A 16,559-nucleotide genomic window follows, 5' to 3' on the forward strand; every position below is an offset into this window, starting at 1 on the left:
GGGGAGGGGAAGGCAGAGGGAGAAGGAGAAGCATACTCCCCGCTGAGCGAGGAGTTGGATGTGGGGCTTGATCCCAGGACCCCGGGATCATGACCTGAGCCGAAGGCAGATGCTTAACTGACTGAGCCACCCAGGTGCCCCTGTCCGCTGCAGATTTTTAAAAAAACAAAACTATGATGTTTTCATCAAGCAAAATGTATTCACCATAAAGGAATATTCTTTGGGTACAGCCCTCCCACTTTTTCCTGGTGTTAAAACATCCTTTCTTGCCTGTAATTAAAGCTTTGCTGACTGTGAGTAGTGACTCTTTAGTGGTTCATGAGATCAATTTAGAAGGTCATGACAAGCATCTTTTAAATTGAGTAGAAGAGAAGGAAAATTTCAGAGTACCAGAATTTGTCTTGGGCTGTCAGGAAGTATTGTTTTGGGAGACTTCTGTTGTGAGCCTGTGTTCATCCTGACTTGTGATATAAGGTGACTTTTTAGGGTCAAGAAAGTTTGAAAACTATTGGGATTAAAAGCAATGCTCTTTAAAAAAAAATAATAAGCTTTATTTTTAAAGCAACTTTACGTTTGCAGCAAAATTGGATGAAAACTACAAAGATTCCCCCATAAAATCCCCATTTCCACACAGACACAGCCTCCCTGTTATTAACATCCCCTGCCAGAGTGGTCCGCTCATTACAATCAAACCTGCAACAACACATCGTTATCACCCAAAGTACATAGTTGACATTACAGGTTACTCGGTGTAGAGTACATTCTGTGGGTCTGGACAAATGCATGACATGGACCCATCAGCGTCATATCATACAGAGTAGTTACACTGCCCTAAAGTCCTTGGTGCTCTGTTTTTTAGTGCTGCCTGATATTCCATTGCCCGGATATACCACGGCTTACTTATCCAGTCACCCACTGAACAACATCTTAGTTTTTCCAAGTTTGGGTAGTTATAAATAAAGCTGTCATAAACATCAGTGCAGGTTTTTGTGTGGACACAGTTTTTACCTCCTTTGGGTAAACACCAAGGCGTGTGGTTGCTGGATCATGTGGTAAGAGTGGGTTTAGTTTTGTTAGAAACTGACCAACTGTCTTCCAAAGTGGCTGCACCATTTTGCATTCCCACCAGCAGTGAATGAGAGTTCCTGGTGCTCCACATCCTCACCAGCATTCGGTGATGTCGGTGTTTGGGATTTTGGCCGTTCTAATAGGTGTGTAGCGGTATCTCGGATTTACATTTCCCTGATGACACATGACGTTGCACATCTTTTTACAGGCTTATTTGCCACCCGTATATTTTCTTTGCTGAGATGTCTGTTCAGGTCTTTGGCCCATTTTTTGATCAGATAGCAATGCTTTTTCATTTAGTGGATTTGTTTTGTTTTCCATGTCCTTACTTGTAAATTTTTTTCAAAAGCAAGAACACTACATCAGACTTCATATTTTTGTTGCACACTTTACCAGTTTCTGAAAAAAAAAATACCAAGTAAAAAAACCCAAAAAACAGAACAATCCAGCTTTCCCAAGACCTCAGGGACCAAAGTTTAAGTTCACTGAGCTCTGAGAGATGATAGATGATAGATAGATAGATAGATAGATAGATAGATAGATAGATAGATAGATAGATAGATAGGAAGACAGAGGGATAGGAACGTGTCTGGCTTGGGGGCCAGGGAACTTCTGTTCTGGTCTACCTCTTCCCCACCCCCCTACAATGCCCCTAGGCTTTCATGTTTGTGTTCATCCCAGAGTCATGGGACCCTTTTCAATCTAGCTGCCCCCACCTGGTGACAGCATGAGCAGGGCAGGGAGCATGATGGGGCTGATGCTTGCTGTTCCAATCCTCCCTCCATGCAGGGGACAGCCCCTAGCTGGCCCTTAAGAACGGAGGTAAGGGTTGGGGGAGGATTGGAGACAAAGCCAGACCCAGGCCATGGGTGCGCTGCCACAAAACCACTCTAGATTGTAGCTGGCTGAACAAATGACATTGTCAGTCACTTTCCGTTTGCTGCCTGGAGCCTTGCACTAGACACTTTTATCTGCATGAGTTCGTTACACCTGCCCCACAGCTGTGTGAGCCCGCGTGCGTGCGCAACCATGATGGGGAGCAGAGAAGCGTGGGGCTGCCGCAGCGAGCCTCATTTTCCAGAGAGAAACAGCTCCAGGAGAGAGCGAGATCCCTTGGACAGGGTCACACAGGCAGGAAGCCACAGTCATGGCTGGAATCTGAGCACTGGAGAATCATATACAGGTAACCGCTGTGCCCAGCTCCCTCCCAAAGACTTCATGATGGCCCTGGGGTGGCAAGAATGATAGTCTAGTGGCTGACTCTTATGGGGCACCTATGTGAGCCGAGCTCCACGTGCTCCGTGTGCCTTAGAAAGGTTGTCTTCAGAAGGTGTGTCTGTTGTTATGCCCATTTTACAGAGGAGGGAATCGAGGCACGGAGAAGGCACCGTCACATTGGAAAGAGCAGACAGGGAGCAGAGCTGAACCTTGAGCCCTCTGAGCAGGTGCTCAGGGAGGGCAGAGCGAGCTTCTGTCGCCAGGGTTTGTGCTGGGCACCGGGGTGACGGCTGTGACCACAGCAGCCTCACAAACATGAAAGCCTCAGGGAAAGGAAGAAAAGCAGGGTGGCGGGACTGGGAAGGGGTTGTGGGGCAGGGGGCAGGTAACTCCGTTGGGGTGGGCAGGGAGGGCTGCTCGGAGGAGGGGACTTGGCTGAGACCTGAGGGCTAAGAGGGAGCCCGGCTTGCAGAGTTCTTGGGGAAGGGTGTCTCAGGTAGAGGGACGAGCAAGCACAAAGGCCTCAAGACGGGAACAAGTTAGGTGTGTTTGAGGAACTGAGAAAAGGAAGTGAGACTGCGAAGGCAGAGAGGGAGGGGAGAGCAAGGTTCGGAAGGGGAGAGGGTTTCTAGGCAGCCCCAGGAGACTCAGGAGTGGAGGGAGGGATGTGGGGCGTGGTCTCCAAGGCAGGGTTCACTGCCAACCTCTCCTCCTGGGTCCTGAGGAGTCCAAACACCTCTTCCCCTTCTCCACGCAGGCAGTCTGCACTGTCCACTTCCCCTGCAAGAGCTACAGTCCAACCCCAGCTCCCCCATTACCGCAGGGCTCATGGGTCCCTTCTGAGCAGGAAGACAGGGCTCTTGCATGCAGTCCTGCCTCAGACATTCATTCGTTAATTCCTCTGTCCACTCGCCCATCAGATGTGGATTTGCCACAGGTCTTTTGCTTTTGCAGGTCCCTCTGCCCGAAACATAGTCTTTTATCCTGCAAGGCTCTGCTTCCAATGGCGCTTCTTCCAAGATGCCTTCCCTGACCACCCCCAGCTAATTTAGCCCCCTTATCACCCTGTGAGCAACTGTACTGCTCTTCATGATAAAACAGGATCGGTTGGTGCTCCCAGGCGCCCTCTCTATATATGTAAGAGATAGATCTACCCTTCTCATTTTTCTTTTAGGAACCATCCTTCCCTTCTCTTTGCGTGATTTGTTTGTGTCAACCCCGTTCCCGAAATAAGCATATCATCCAGGTAAAGGCAATGAGAGACAGCTGCAGGACTTTTGCTGGAGCTCCCGGAAAGCTAAGTTTTGCTCCACTCTGCTTGCTTACCTGGTGGGCTGCAAGGTTGGAGCTGCTGGGGGAGGAGAGGACCTGCTGAAAATGAAATCAATATTGAGGGAAGAAAAGGTGAAAGAAGGAGAGATGCACAGTCCTGAGTGGATTGTTTGAGCACCTGGATTCAGCCGTACCTGCAATCCAAACTCCCCCCCAGACTTTTCCATTATAAGAACCAATATGTTCCCTTTGTGCTTAAGCTAGTTTGGGTTTCAGTAGCAATAGACAGTCTAACTGATAATAAAGTCTTGAAGATATGCAGGCAGTCAAGCTTAGGTACTTTCCCCTTGACGGATGTGGGCTGGGGCTTCCCTCATTCAGAAGCCACGCCCCCTCTAGAGTTTCCTTTTCTACAAGGCCTGAGTGTTTGGGATTCGCTCAACCTGAGGCAAAAAAGCAGAATCCAAGTGTGAGGCCAGAGAGGGGGTCACTACAAAAGCAGCCACACAACCAGCAGCAGGAACTGGGAATCTGCATTGTTAATAAGCAAATCCATTTGCCTTCCCTCTTCTGGGTGGGCTGAGCCCTGATTTTATTAGCTTGTTTTTCTTAGCTCTGTCCATGTGTTCAGGGAAAGTATGTAAGCCAGTCATGGTTCTCTCGTCTCCTGGTCAGTGACTGGTTCTGGAAGAAGCTGTGACTAACCACTTCCCAGCAGACTTATTCTCACATGTGGGGATTCCTGGGGTAGAATGGTTTTGCTCCTAAAAAGTAACGCAAGGGAAAGAAACTTCCCTTTTCTGCCTCCCACAGAAAGTACAGCCCTGTGAGGAGGCACTATTTGACATTGGATTTGACTTTCTGGAACTCTTCATCTGAAGTAGAATCATGGTAGACTCTGTGTCTAGTTTTCCCCTCCATCCGTGTGGGAGGAAAAAAGGGGGTGCCATTCACACTCGACTGGTTTAACAAAGAAAAAACTCACAAACATTTAGCCTTGTCAGAATTTACATGTAGATTCTAAGTATTATTCCCAGGGCAATAAATTATTAAGTAAGACAAATCAGAATTACAGATTTTGGAAGGTCAGAGCTTCCTTTCACAAGATGTACCCATCTGTGAAGTCCCTCTGGCCTACAGAGAGTATTTGCAAGAGGAGTTTTATGATGCTGAGGAGTGTCTGATTTTCTGCAGCTGCGAAGAAAGATCATTTTTCTACTTATCTTTCTGCAATTTCTTCGACCAGCACTTAGAAGAGCCCTGTAAGTACCAAGAGCGAAACCAGAGAGGCCAAACACTTAAAATAGGGGAGGGAAATGGGCAGAGTAGGATTTTAGCAAAAGGAACTTAAGGTTGTAATGTTTCGCATCTGTAGGAAATGATGGCTAGAACTGTAGCAGCCATATTGCCACCTTGAGGGATGACGCTGCCCACGTGCCAAGGAATCTTAGTCCATGAGAACACCATTCAACTGAAGCAATGACCACTGTAGAACCTCCCTATCTTGGTGAGATTCGTTGTTTTATAAAATAATAGAGGCCTTTATTTTTTTAAAGATATTTGGCATCTCTTCTTCCCTTACTTGCATCCCTACGTGATGCCCCCAGAGCGAAGGATGCCCAGGAGACAGCAAGGGAACTTCAACAGTATGGCCCATGCAGTGCTCAGACGGCTGCCCTCGCCAGGCATGGTCCTGGCCGTCCACATGAGATCCCTTCCATTCCCTCCAGGCCCAGTTGCTGTTGGCATCATAGGGCTGATTATGGTTCCTGTATTCTGCAGAAGGGCTTGGTAATTGTTTTTCTTTTTTAACTCTAGCCACCAACCCATAACATTTAGCTAAGGTCACTCCCAGAACATACATGTCATCAACCCTGATAATTTAGCAGTGACGGTAGAAAAATATCAGAACCATGATCGCCTTTGGGCATGGGGTGGGGATTACCTGGGCAGGGTAATTTTGTGGGGTGATGGAACTGTTCCTTCCCTGTACAGGGGTTGGTATGACGCAAATATGCACCCATCAAAACTCAGCAACATGCGTTTAAGATATGCGCATTTCATCGTATGCAAATTTTACCTCAAAAAAGAACTGTAGACATCAAATTTCAATTAGTGATGTGCATGCTGAAATGTTTAAGAGTTAAAAGTGCTGATGTCTGCTTTAAAATCCTTCCCTTGAACTCATTTAAAAATCCAACGAAGAAATCATAGGCTTGATGAATGAACAGAGGACAGACTGAGTATGCAATAAAGCAAAATGTAGAAAAATGTTAACAATCATAGAATCTAGATGATGGGTACATGGGTGTTATGGTAAGATTCATTCACCTTCTCGGTAGGTTAGAAAGTTCTCCTAACTCAGGGGCGCCTGGGTGGCTCAGTGGGTTAAGCCCACTCTTGATTTTGGCTCAGGTCATGATCTCAGGGGTCCCAGGTTGGGGCTCCACGCTCAGCGGGGAGTCTGCTTGTCCCTCTCCCTCCATCCCTCCCCCCGCACTTCTCTCTCTTCTCTCAAATAAATACATAAATCTCTCTCTCTCTCTCTCTTTTTTTTTTTAAAGAAAGTTCTAATTCAATGTTGGCAGTGGAGGGGAGGAGGGGAAGCCTATGTACAGAGAGTAGGAAATCAGGCCCACTGCTGTGGCAGATCCTCAAAATCGTGATGGCTCACACCAGGCGGAAGTCTGGATCTTTCTCGGTGATAGCCCCCAGGCTCTTCTCTCCTACCGGGGGGGGGGGGGGGGGGGCACTGCCCGGGGTGTGGTTCTCAGTGTGCAGCCCCCAGGCCCATGGTCTAGGCCGAGGGAGGGGAAAGGCCAGAAGGAGACATGGAGATCTGCCTGCGATTGAGAGTTACGAGGATAACTAAGAGAGAAGCCAAAAGTGATGATAGTGATAATTATAACAAGAGCCAACATCTGCCCTTCCGACGCCCAGGCCCTGCTCCAAGGGCTTTACAGGATTTCATCCACCTGTTTCTGACAACCCGGCGAGGTAGGTACTGCTGTTGTTTTCATCTACGGATGTGGAAGCTGAGGCCCAGGGAGGTGGACGGTGTCCTTACCTCACGGGGAGGCCTGGTGTGGATCGAATCCTCATCCCCCGCAGCCCCCCGCAGCCCCGGGGCAGGAAGTCAACGGGGAAGGGCTTTGTGGGTAACACTGATGTATCAAAACCCGGAGGCATCAACATCTTGTTTTTGTTTTGTTTTGTTTTGTTTTTTAAGATTTTATTTTATTTATTTGACAGAGAGAGAGAGAGACAGCGAGAGAGGGAACACAAGCAGGGGGAGTGGGAGAGGGAGAAGCAGGCTTCTCGCAGAGCAGGGAGCCCGATGCGGGGCTCGATCCCAGGACCCTGGGATCATGACCTGAGCTGAAGGCAGACGCTTAACGACTGAGCCACCCCCAGGTGCCCCCATCAACATCTTGTTAAGAGATGGGGAGATGGTGACGGAAGGGTGCTGAGCAGCCGTGAGGACTGCCTGCCGGCCTCTGGAGGCCAGGAGTGGTCCGCACGGGCACACCCACCCGCAGGGGCCTGTCCCGGCGACAGGCCAGGTCTCCAATCCGCCCTTGAAGACAATAGAGACAAGAGCCCCATGGCAGACGTTGAGAAGCCTGTGCTCTGGGCCAGGAGCTGTTCTGAGTGTTACAGGACAGAGAACCGGTTCCAAACTCAGGTTCTTCGGCTGCTTGCCACTCAAAAATCAATACTTGAGAGACAAGTGATGGTGGGAAAGGAAAAGTTTCTTTATTCAGGGAGCCGGCAACCTGGGAAGACGGTGGATGGAAGTCTCAAGACCGTGCTCCCCATCCGGGGTGGGCCGGGGGGAGCCGGAGGGTTTTACCAGGGAAGTTGTTTCCAATGCGGTCAGGCCTTATCTCCGGGGAAAGTTTGGTCTTTCACTTCTCAAGGCAAGTGATCTGCAAATCTCAAGGAAAGTTGGTTCTGTGCAGAGTGAGGGCCTTAGGTCCGCAAGCAAGCAGCACGTAAATGTGAAGCAAGTCCTCCTTTGGGACCTGTCGGAATGCCGTGGCCTAAGCACCACACGGCCTCAGCTTACTCGATCCTCCCAACAACGAGGACGAGGAGGGGACACGGAAGCATGGCGCGGAGATCCCAGGAAAAGCCATTGCACTGGGGACTCCCACGAGACGCTGTGGCCCAAAAGGACCCCTGCAGACTAATGCCAAATCAAACAGCAGACTGCCCCAAGGGTGGACAGTTACTTGACTCATTTCCAGTGCCCTCGCTTCAAATCTCAGTGGCGGAAGCCACAATGTCCATGTAGAAGTGCTGAGAGTGTCGGGGGCGGGCGGGGGGGGACACACAGCATGGAGGAGCCAATGGGCACTCGTCTCGATCTGCAAAATGGGGATAATTAGGGCATTTATTAGAGAATCTACTGAGGCTGGGGAGCTTCCGTGTGGGGAGAACTCGGGGCACAGCAGACCCTCTCTAATGCCAGCTATTGTGAGCACTGTGATTATTGCCTTGATAGAAGTAGAGGAAGGAAGGAAGGAAGGAAGGAAGGAAGGAAGGAAGGAAGGAAGGAAGAAGAAGAAGAAGAAGAAGGAGGAAGGAAGGAAGGAAGGAAGGAAGGAAGGAAGGAAGGAAGGAAGGAAGGAGGAAGGGGGCAAGAACGCAGGAAAGAGGAACAAGAAAGAAGAAAACATTTTCTCATTCAAGAGGAAGGAAGGGAATGAGGAGGGAAGGGGGGTTGCAGAAGAAGAAACATGAAGCAGGTGGAATGTTCCCAAAGATTCCCACAAACAACTGGAAAAAGAGCTTTGTCCTTCATGGGGTAGATGGCAGGGTCCCAACCACACAGCCGAGGAGGTTTGCCGAGTGGGTTAAGAGTCCTCCTGGATCCATTTCCAGCCCTGCTGCATCCCAGCTGAGGCAATGAGCACCTGACCTTCCCCCTCTGAGCCTCAGTTTCCCCATACTCGCAGGTTGCCATGAGAAGCTGATGAGCCCATGTAGCAAAGCATGCTCGCTGTCTTTGTTAAGGGTGGGCAGCCATGCCTGGAGCCCGCTCTGGGGATGTCATTACATTTACCCAGTTCTCAGTTGGCTGACAAATCAAAAGGATATAAATAGCCATGTTTGGTTTCTCATAAATGCATTAAAAATGCCTTGGCATCTTGCCCAGGCTCCCTGTCAGGGTGGTGGGCAAGGACTGTTTTGCAGAGATCTAATGGGTGTCAAGGTCATGGGCTCAGAAGGAACTCCAGCTGACCAGCGGTACCAGGTGTCGTCTCGACCAGCCCACGCCCTCCTTGGCACAGGCTCACGCTGCCACTCTGGGCCTTGGCAAGGCCCGCCGGGTGACTCAGGCCCGGCCACTGCCTGTTTGCCTGGACTCAGCCCTCCAGCCCAGCCTGCATTAGGTCAGTCTGTTCACAAGTGGGTTCTGGGAAGGCTGTGCCAGGCGGCGGGTGGAGGGGCAAGCAGGGAGAGGCAGATACGGCGAACGGAAAGACTGGGCTGTCCTGGGGCCTCCCTCCATCTTTTTTCATGAACTTCTCGGAGGCTGACCTCACCCCTGGCTCAGGAGGCCCTGGGGGCAGAAGATACAAATTCTGGACTCCACTGTCTGGGTTCAGTTCCTAGCTGCCCCACATGTGACCTTAGGCTTTTTTACCCTATCAGTGCCTCAGTCTCCCCATCTGCAAAATGGATAGAATAGCAATGCCTACCCCATAGGGTTGCTGGAAGGTTTAAATGATTAAATGGATATTATTATTACTATTACTATTATCATTATCTCCTGAAACAGTGTCAGGCACAGAGTATCTGCTCTGACTAGGGCTTGCTATGATTACGACTTTTCTGAGCAGCCTGGTTGGGTTCAACTCCCAGCCTCACCACTCACGAGCGCCTGGATCTAACTGTGCCTGAAGCAGAACCTACTCTTGGACTTCTCCATTCCCGGAGGCAATACACTCCTTGTTAGTGTTAGCAACTTTGCCTGGTTTCTGTTACTTGCAGCCACATGTGTTCTGACTAATACAGAAGGCTATTGGGGCTCAAAAAGCAGATAGGGAAGACATCTGCGGAGATGGGGAAGCTAAGGAAAGGAACAGAAGTGATACAGCTTGAGAAGAGTTAGCATCCTCCTCTTGGGTTAGAATCCCCGCTGTGTTCCTTACTGCCTCTGATAAAGTGATTATAGAGGGGAGACTGTCCTTCACTCCTCCCTCTGTACGTCCTTACAATGTGACTTTGCCACTCTTCCCATCAAGAGATAAGTCGATTTCCCCACCCTTTGAATCAAGGCTGACCTTGTAACTTCCTTTGGCCACGGAGAAAGCGATACTGTGTTAGTTACAAGCTTAGGCTTCAAAAAGCCTATGCAGCTTCCGCTGGCTCTCTTGGACCCTCGCCATGACCTCACAAACACATCCAGGCTAGCCTGCTGGAGGGTAGGAGACTGAAGGCTCCCCAGCCAACTGCCACCCAGCCCCCTGAAGCAGAGCCATCTAGCTGCTCAGAACTGACCACAGATGCGTGAACGAGCCCAGCCAAGACCTGACGAACGACCCAGCTGAGCCCAGCCTATGTCACCACCTACGGAATAGAGAGATAAATAAATGATTGTTGTATCAAACTACTGCACTTTGGGTGGTTTCTTATGTAGCAGGAGATAACCGATACATCCTGTCTAACCCAGCCTTGCCCAGGGGACTTCCCAAAACCTAACCCTTTACGATACATGGCCAGCCAAAGCTGCCTGTGCCCCAGTCCCTGGTCAAGTGCTGCCTCTGAGCCTGGGCCTCAAGAGGCCTTGCAGCTTCTGTTCGCTTTCTTGGACCCCTGCCACCACCCTGTGGACAAGCCTGGCTCGGCCTGTTGGAGGATGAGAGACCACGCGGAGGGCCCAGCGGACTAGCCAGCTGACTCCTGCACACGGAAGACACCTCAGCCAAAACTGGAGAGCCAACCCAGCCCACTGTCGATCAGAGAAGCGCGAACCCTCTAAAGCCTTGTGAGCAATCATAAATCCTTACTATTCTAAATCCCTGATTTGGGAGGATGTTTTATTTCGCCGCCATAATTGATAGACTAAGTTTGTATCAACAGGCGAGTAGATTTACCATTCTAGCCCTCAGTGTCCTCCTGTGAAAAATAAAAATCACTTGGGATGGGTCATGAGGATGCTGTGAGCTCATGATCCTAAAGCTTTTGGCGCAGGGCCTGGCAGAGAGTGAGCACTCAGTTAATGGAAGTTGTTTTAAAAAGAGGGAAAGTGAAGGACAAAGAGACAGCTGGCCACGCCCCCTCCACCTCACTTTGAATATCCCTGCCTTGTCTGGCCAGCTGCGGATTATTCCAGAGATGACCAATGGCCCATAGATCCCCAAGCCTTTTATTCTTTAGTGTCACCAACACAGAGACATTCCTCGGAGGTAGGGCTGAAACCCTTGAGTAGAGGTGCACTTGACCTTGAGGCCACCTTGTCCAGGAGAAGTAGCTATACAACAGTTACAAGTTCTAGACTCAGACCTAGGTTCTGACCAAGCTCTGCCATTTACCTTCCATGTGACACTGAGCAACCAGTGCAGCCCTTCTGGGCTTCTATTTCATCCGTGTAAAATAGGGAACGCTGTACCTACCTCCTTTTTATGTCCTAGGATGATTGTTCATTTCTTCCTTCAATCAGCGGACATACGTTTACCGAGCTCTTAACTATGGTCCGGCTGTTTCGGGAGTGGGAGGTACAGTGGGGCAACAACACCAAAAATATCCCTGACCTCATGGAGCTCTCAGTTCAGTGGGGGAAGAAAAATATTAACCCACAGTGACAAAAGCAAGTAAAAAATCACAAAAGGGACAAGGGTTTTGGAAGGAGAGTATATCAGTCAGGACAGCTGGGTTATGCTGTGCGAACAAACATCCCCCAAGTCTCATGGCTTAGGATAACCAATGTTTATCTCTTACTTATGAGCCATGTCTGTTGTGGGTCAGCTGGAACTCTGCTCACACCACAACCCAGGGCCGGCAGAACACCCTCCCTCTCAAGTACTGTGGGTTCTGCACAGAGGAAAGAGGACTTGAGAGTATCTTGCTCTGGAATTAAGTGCTCTAACTTGGAAGTGACTTGGATTACTTCTGCCCGCATCTCATTGGCTAGAGCTAGTTGCATTGGCCCCACCCCTCCATAAGGAGGCCAAGCAGCACCATCCCACCCTGTTGGAAGATGGACAGCCAGGGAGATTCGGTGAACAGCACTAAGGACTATTGTGAACATGTAAATATGGTGGGGAAGCTTCCATGAGGGCAATGATGCCTGAGCTGAGGCCTGAACAATATGAGGAGTTAACTAAGAGGAGGGGGAAAGGAAGGGTTTCTAGAAGGAGGGCACAGCACGGGGAGGAGAGTAAAAAGTAGAAGTGGCTTAAAGGCAGCCAGTTTGGCTGGAGCCAGAGATGGATTGACATATAGTGTAAGGAAAGATGAGAAGTGTGTAGCAGCCCATTGGTGCAGGCATGGTAGGCCATGAAGGTGGTTGCTCTGATTCTAGGAGCAAGGAATGGCCATTGCTGGGGCTTTAGGCAGATGTGGGGTCTCCTGGATTTGCTTGAGCATTCAGGGAGAACATGGCCAGGGACTCTCATGAAGGCCAATGAGGGGTGCCCTGAGCTGTTGTGGAAGGATGGGGCCCTCTGAAACTCTGTGTCTCATAAGACTATGGCAGATTCAAAGCTTTATTTTTACCTAAAGATGAGAAGAGATGATCTTTTTATGTCTGAACAACAACAACAACAAAACTGAGGAGTATATACAAGTTTTAGGAATTCAGAAATGTCAATTTAAATATTCCCTTCAGGTCAATTAGTATAAGGAATTAAGGAATCAGAATTACAGAATTTTTTAGGGGTTAAAATTGCTTCAGAGGGGGTGCCTGGGTGGCTCAGTTGGTTAAGCGACTGCCTTCGGCTCAGGTCATGATCCCGGAGTCCCTGGATCGAGTCCTGCATCGGGCTCCCTGCTCGGCAGGGAGTCTGCTTCTCCCTCTGACCCTCCCCCCTCTCATTGCTTGCTCTCTCTCATTCTCTCTCTCTCAAATAAATAAATAAAATCTAAAAAAAAAAAAAATGCTTCAGAGGACATGGCCACAATCTCTGAAGCCTGGATTGTGGCAATAATCAGCCAGATGCTCACCAATTGACCTCCTCTTCCTGGGTACACAGAAGGCCACATTTCCAAGCTTCCCTTGCAGTTAAGGAGGGGCTGTGTGACTAGGTTCTGGCCAATGAAATGTGGACAAAATGAGTGGCACTTGTAAGCCTGGCCCTAACCCCCATACCTGATTCCATGTTCTTTCTGTCTCTTCTGTGGTGACCTTGGAAACCACACTTCAGAGGGCAGCCTGTACCCTCTGGGTCACTGCTTGGAAGAAAGCCCTGAGCTGCATCTGATCATGATGTGAGCAAGAAATAAAACTTTGTGCTTATTCTGTGACTTATTTGTTACTGTAGCAAAGCCTATCTTATCCTGACTTATAGAATGACTTACAGGACTCCTCTAATAGAAGTAATATTTGCAAAGGCAATTGCGTGATGCAGAAGGTGTCTATATTCAGGGTTATCGCGTGGAGTTGTGCAGGTCAGCATTAGGCAAAGTGGCCAGCCAAGGGGCAAATAGGGACCCACTCTACACCTGACTCACCAAGCCAGTACCCTGATATAAGGCTGTGTCCATAAGAAGGAAGCCCGTTTTAAATTGTGTAGTAAGGTGACATGTAGGCTAATGACAGGTTTGTCTGCATTTCTGCAGTGTTGAGAAAAAAAAAAGGAATATTTTCTCCATTCTCCTTTCTTTCTCCTTCCTATAGCAAGGCCAAGTGCTGGAATTGTATTTATTAATAATTATATTTTTAAAAAGTAAGCCTAAGAATTTTAAAAAATTACAATGTAGAACACCTCACCGAAGAGGATATACAGATGGCTAATAAGCAGACGAAAAGATGCACCACATCAGATGTCATCAGGGAAATACAAATTAAAACAATAAGATATCACGTCACACCTATCAGAATGGCCAAAATCTGGGACACAGACACCACCAAATGCTGGTGAGGATGTGGAGCAACAGGAACTCCTCTTTATTGCTGGCGGGAATGGAAAACGATACAGTCGTTTTGGAAGACAGTTTGTCAGTTTCTTCCAAAACTAAACATACTCTTCCCATACAACCCAGCAATTGCACACCTTGGTATTTACCCAAAGGAGTTGAAAACTTAGGTCCATACAAAAACCTGCACACAGATGTTCATAGCAGCTTTCTTCGTAAGTGCCAACACGTGGAAGCAACCAAGATGTCCTTCAGTAGGTGAATGGAAGAACCAGACAATGGAAGATGATTCAGCGCTATAAAGAAACGAGCCAGCAAAAGCCATCAAAAGACATGGAGGAGCCTTACATGCATATGGCGAAGTGGGAGAAGCCAGCCTGAAAATGTGATACACCATACGGTTCCAACTATATGACATCCCGGAAAAGGTAAAATCTGGAGATGGCATAAAAATGAGTGGTTGCCAAGAGTTAGCCGGGAGACAGGGATGAATGGCAGAGCACCAAGGGTCTTTAGGGCAGCGAAATGACTCGTTTGATACTACAGTGATGCATATGTGAATCCAAATCCATAGAACGTACACCATCAAGAGTGCACACTAGCGTGAACTGTGGACTTTGGGTGATAATGATGTGCCAACGCAGTCTCATCAATTGTAAGAGACGTACCCTTCGGGTGGCAGGGGTGGATGATGCGGAGGCTGGGCATTCACCAGATGTTGATAATGAGGGGGGAGGGGAAATAGAGGCAATCTCTGTCCCAACCTCTCGATTTTTCTGTGAACCTCAAATTGCTCAAAAAAAAGCGATGTCTTAAAATTACCATATGACAAGGGACGCCTGGGGGGCTCAGTCGGTTAAGCATCTGCTTTCGGTTCAGGTCATGACCCAAATCAGACCCATTCTGGACTTCTGACCTCCAGAACTGTAAAGCTGTAAATTTGGGTTGTTTTAAGCCTTTCCGTTTGCAGTCATTTGTTATAGCGGCCGTAGGAACCCAATACCCACCGCCTCGAGACCCTTACTTGTCTGGCTCTTTCTTGTTGTTCAAGGCTCATCTGAAATGTCACCTCTTGAGAGAAGCTGTCCCTGGCTACTCCAGCTCAATAAATATTTATTGCATGAATAATTGAAAACAGAAATGTTCATTTGACCCCCATAAAGGCTGAAGCAAGAGCCCACAGACTAACACCTGTGGGCTGATGTGTTTTATTTGGCTGGGGCTGTGTTTGAAAACTTGTTTGAGCCAATATTTATGGGTTAAAACAGTTTCGCTCGGACATCTCAATTTCCAGAAGCACGTGAAGCTTTCGGAGGAACGAGAGGCCTGCATTCGTGCCTGGCAGAGATCAGCTAGAATTTTCTGACATGGCCCCAGGGTCCCTCCCCCTCCCAGTATAAAAAGTCCTACACTGCCACAGCCCCCACCATGCCTTGCCCCTCGTGTATGGTCTCTGCTTGGCTCAGGCAGGCCACCGAGTTAGCAACCCTGGCATCTCAGCTAGGGTTCCCCTAAATGTAAATATGAAAATAGAAAATAGAAAGTATCCACCAGGAGGCGGGAGGTAGGTATGAACCATCAGATAGAAATTCGAGAACCACAAAATACATTAACCCAAGTAAAAGGCTCACTGGACAGACTGAAGAGCAGAAGGGAGATGACACAGGAAGGTGTCAGCAAACTCGAGAGATCAACAGACATTCTCCAACCCGCACAGCAGAGAAGATGGGAGGAAAATCAACAGTCTTGGGGGCCCGGGGAACAACAACAGCTCTGACGTCCATGTCTTTGGAGTCCTGGGAGAGGAGAGGGAAGGTGGGGCAGAGAAAATATTTGAAGAATCTAATCTCGGGGAGCAGAAGCGAGGGAGAGCAAGGCCAGGAAGGAGCTAACCTGATCCACGGCGCCCTAATGAGCCACTCACTGCTGTACCCTCCGGAAGCTCAGTGCCACTGAGGACCCTCGGAGGGAAGGTGTAGAACGTGGCCCAGCCTTGTAGCTCCCCATCCCTTCTGGGTTAGGGTTGCTCCCAGGGGCTCCAGGCGCCCAGCAGCCAGCCTGGCCCACACCTGGTGCAAGGGACCGTCCACGTAACTGCTAAAGCTGTAGGGGACCTCAGGGCGGGCTGGAGGCAGTGGGTGGGGGGAACCTATTTGTTGCCTACCACTGCATAACCAACTACCAGACATTAAGTGGCTTAAAGCAACCTGCATGCATGATAGCCCCATGTCTGTGGGTCAGGAGTCCAGAGGTGACTTGACTAAGTCCTCTGCTCAGGGCCTCCCCAGGCTGCAAAGTGTTGGTCAGGCTGTGTTCTCATCTGGATGCTTGACTGAAGAATCTGCTTCCGACCTTCTCCAAATTGTTGGCAGAGTTCCCTGCCTTGTGGTCGTGTGACCGGAGGCCTGGCGGTGGCCTCAGGTCCAAAAGACCACTTGCAGTTCCCAGAGGCTGCTCGCAGTCCCCGCCAAGCGGACTTCCTCAACATGGCGGCAGACCTCGTCAGGCCAGCAGGCCTCTCTCGCTCCAGTAGGCTGAGACAGTCTTGTGTGACGTACTCTAATCCAGGGCTGACATTCTGACACCTTCACAGTCGGAAGAGGGATATGGTTGGAAACAAGTCACAGGGGCCATCCACGCTGAAAGGGAAGGGGCTTCACACAAAGGTGTAGAAGCCAAGAGGTGAGAATCGCTGGGATCACCTGAGGGTCTGCCTGTCACAGCGGACAGGCCTGGGCTCAGCTCTGGTTCCTCCACCCCGAGCTACCACACAATGTTCCCCTGTGGGTGCGGACACTGGGGGTTCCTGGGGAGCTGGTCGGGAGGCGCCCAGAGGCCTCCTCCCAAGTTCACTGTGTGACCTCAGGCAGGGTGCTTGAACCCCGTGCCTTGATGTTCTCAACTACAAAACGAGG

General features: G+C 49.5%; 1 long non-coding RNA gene across 1 annotated transcript in view; it reads left to right on the top strand.

Moving 5' to 3' along the window:
• The first annotated feature begins 2,722 nt into the window (after positions 1 to 2,722).
• Positions 2,723 to 16,559, top strand: part of LOC123855554 (uncharacterized) — a 28,993-nt gene continuing 15,156 nt past the window's right edge. The window contains exon 1 of the long non-coding RNA XR_006793557.3: positions 2,723 to 5,065. This is a non-coding gene — a long non-coding RNA (uncharacterized LOC123855554). The remainder of the gene's footprint in view (positions 5,066 to 16,559) is intronic.

Source organism: Mirounga angustirostris, unplaced genomic scaffold (genome assembly GCF_029215605.1).
Source record: "Mirounga angustirostris isolate CCGP_5_RB_7025 unplaced genomic scaffold, mMirAng1.0.hap1 SCAF_16, whole genome shotgun sequence".
In the NCBI taxonomy this organism is placed as follows: domain Eukaryota; kingdom Metazoa; phylum Chordata; class Mammalia; order Carnivora; family Phocidae; genus Mirounga; species Mirounga angustirostris.